Source organism: Nicotiana tabacum, chromosome 19 (assembly GCF_000715075.1).
Source record: "Nicotiana tabacum cultivar K326 chromosome 19, ASM71507v2, whole genome shotgun sequence".
NCBI lineage: Eukaryota > Viridiplantae > Streptophyta > Magnoliopsida > Solanales > Solanaceae > Nicotiana > Nicotiana tabacum.
Window position 1 is genome coordinate 77,303,201 of NC_134098.1, and position 3,253 is coordinate 77,306,453.

At 32.7% G+C, this 3,253-nt stretch overlaps 1 long non-coding RNA gene across 1 annotated transcript; it reads right to left on the reverse strand.

Annotated features, from left to right (window-relative positions):
* Positions 1-1,400: 1,400 nt before the first annotated feature.
* Positions 1,401-3,029, reverse strand: LOC142173797 (uncharacterized). Its single transcript, XR_012703148.1, has 2 exons — positions 2,478-3,029; positions 1,401-2,399 (listed from the first exon to the last, which is right to left on the reverse strand). It is a non-coding gene; the product is annotated as an uncharacterized LOC142173797 (long non-coding RNA).
* Between the last annotated feature and the right edge of the window lie 224 nt (positions 3,030-3,253).

Consider the following 3,253-nt stretch of genomic DNA (forward strand, 5'->3'; position numbering starts at 1 on the left):
AAATTATTTTCTTGTAATTATTTTTTGATATTTTGTTGGTAAATGAAAAATATTCTTTGATATTTGTTGGAGCTATTGCTGCTCCTTTGGTGACTCGAACTCACTATCATGGTGTTGACCATGCAAATTTAAGAGTATGTTTATGGAACTTTGTGTAAGATTAACAATAATGTGTAAGTGTTATTTGAGCAAGATAGGAAGTTAGAAGTTAGAATAATTGTAAAGAAAATAACTTCTATACAAGAGGGAAGTCTTTTTTTCCCGTTTTCTAGCAACCGTCCATAACCAAGTATAGAAAAATGACTTTCTCCTAAAAAAAAACTATTTTTTTGAAAAATAACTTATGTTATACCAAACCATCTTCATATATCGATTTTTTACATAGGTCCATAATGTTGTTAGTAACATTTTAACCAATTATTAATGAAGTACTAGTATTTCAGATACTCTTCAATTTATTAATTCTTACATCATCTATAGTGACAATAAATCTTGTAAGTATTGATGAGCTAAATATTTTAGCAAAGTCAAAGGGAAAAGCATTGGAAACCATACATTAAAAGTTGGAAGTTCACGCACTTTGTATCGATTTCATGATAGTGGTAATGACTGTTCCAAAAATGAGTAGGTTCCCCACTAAAATGCAATTATTAAAAGAACCAAACCAGAAATCACTCGGTGCTCTTTTTTCTTCTATAGCCATCATATCTTTAATTCATAATTCATGGAAAGAGTCCTTCACTCAGAAATGGGAAACATCTATCAAATTTGACCACTTTTTAGCAGCACTTAATGGTTTAACCAATTCTCTTGCTTGAAAATTTGTTCAATTTGTCACCCCATTTTTCATGTTCCTGTCCGTGATCGAGAAGCGTTAATCAAAATCCAATTTATTCTTAATTAATTTCCAATTCTAAAGAGTAAAACTTAGTAGTTAAACTTCCTAATCTTTTAAGGTTAGATATAATTCCTTATTCCACTTTTGAATGATATAAAAAGCCTCTTTTAACTAAGATGTGTGTGTGCGTGTGTAGAGCAAAAAAGAGTCGAATGGAATTCTCTAGTTACGTTATTATAGGTGATACTATTTCATTGTTGAGAGAAAATGAGATACCTATAATACAAAGTAAAGCTTGAGAAATGATTTCGAGAAGATCAGTAACTTTCCAGGGGGATAGCGGGAAAAACTACATACTTCCCCATTTCATTTATTTTCTTTTTAATCTTTCAAAAGAGAACAACTCATTTCTAAATTTATAAGTAATTTACTCAACTTTTTAATAACAGTTTTTATAACCCTACAAATATTATGACATATTTCAGCTCTTTCTTAAATTTGATGCCTAGTTAAACAGTACCACGTAAAATGAAATGGAGAAAATAATTGGAAGAAAAAAAGAAGAAGAAAAAGGAAAGCCGTCATAAGAAGGTAGAAAGAAACACAAGGAAAATGATTAAACTTTATAAATCCTAGGGAGAAAACGAAGGTAATCAATGAAGCCAACTACCAGATTTGTGACTTCAGAGTCCAGCCCTAGATAATCGAAAACAACCAATATTTTTCACAACCTTGATTAGTCATAGCTTGACCTCTAAACGAAGAAGGCATTAAATGATATACAGGGACAAGTACATAAAATTTCTGAATTTATTCTCTGGTCTGCGGCAAGGCAAAGTAGTAGTCTTCTCAAAAACTTAAGGTCTTCCATTCAATTGCAGTTGCAAGATGTTAAAGAGATAGTGATTGCTCAATAGTAAATCACTCATTTAGTTATTACCAGGAAAGTAAGGCTAAAACAACCCTATCCCACTGCCAACCTTGCCAATAAAATCTTCCATTTTGATCAACTTCGCAGCAGTATTTCTCCAAGCCCATTTGTAAATTCACCATCACAAGTAATCTAGAATTTAGGGTCAGTACATTCAAAATGAGTGTAGCCTTGTGTATTTAAATTGAGACCAAAAAAAAAAAAAAAACTTTGAAGGTAATTGAGATTATAAGATATTACTAGCATTTTCAACAATATCATGGTTGTAATTTTGGAAGCAAACTAAAAAGTGGAGACTGTGCGATTAAGGGAACTTAAACAATAGGCTCCAATTATTTTCTTAAAGAGTTGTTACTTAATAAGAAAAGAGCTCGTACAACATCCTCTTTATGATCGCTGGTTTCATCTGGATTACCCTTTATGGATTTTATCCAAAGTTAAGAACTTAGGATTTCATTTTTATGTATACTCTGTTTTTGCCATTCGACAATTGAAAGAAAGGATCTCTTCTTCTTTTGCTTTTTCGTGCAAGCGATCTGTTTGGTTGCTCTTCGAGAAGCGATGTGCACATATAGATTAACGTGCAGCATTTTGAACAGGTAATGTTCTTATTCCAGAAGAGGTACCAATCTGGAAATGAAAATCATGTTCAATTATCAAAAGTGAGATCTTTACTAATCCGAGCCATAGAATAAGGCAATAGCTTACCTACTGCAAAAATCAATCGTTTCTCACAATCAAAGCGAAATTGAAGAACTTTCCAGTGAAGCATGGACTAGTGGAGTGAAATTAGGGTTATAACTATGAATTTCCGGCGGCCGGAATCTCTACAGTGATAAATCTCGGAGTTCGGAGCAACACTTGCCCGGCAGGTCGGAGTTGAAGAGCTTATTGGGCCTTGTAGGCTTGTTGCTACCAATTGTATGCGGAGATAATGACATGCTAGACAATAAATAAAGAGAATTGACAATATTTTAGCCTTATATTAGGTTTGGCAATGGTAACCTAAAAATATTGGCATTATATAGTCAAATCCTAAATAATCCTAATTTCTTATTTATTCTCCCTCCACGTATTTTTTCTTCACTCTCCCCGTATTTCTTCTCCAATTTTCTTCTTCAATATTTTTTTTCTTCTTCAATCTAGCAATTTTTTCTCTTCAATATAGATTTGGAAGGGCATGTGTTCTTTGATTATGTTTAGGAAGTTGTATTGATTCAACACATTTTTCTATTTATTCTCCGTCTCCCTCTCCCTCTCTCCCCGTCATATTCCCATCTATATAAATAAGAGAAAGCCCTAAAAGTGGCTATGATGATAATGGCAAAGGCAGTTAGCAATGACAAATTTTGATTTTTTTGGCAGATTGCTATGACAATGACGGCAACGGCAATTAGCAATCGTAGAGTTCGATTTGTTTTCGTAAGCTCTTTGGCGATTTCGATTTTCTTTTTCTTCTCTATTCTTTTTTTATTGTAAAAAAG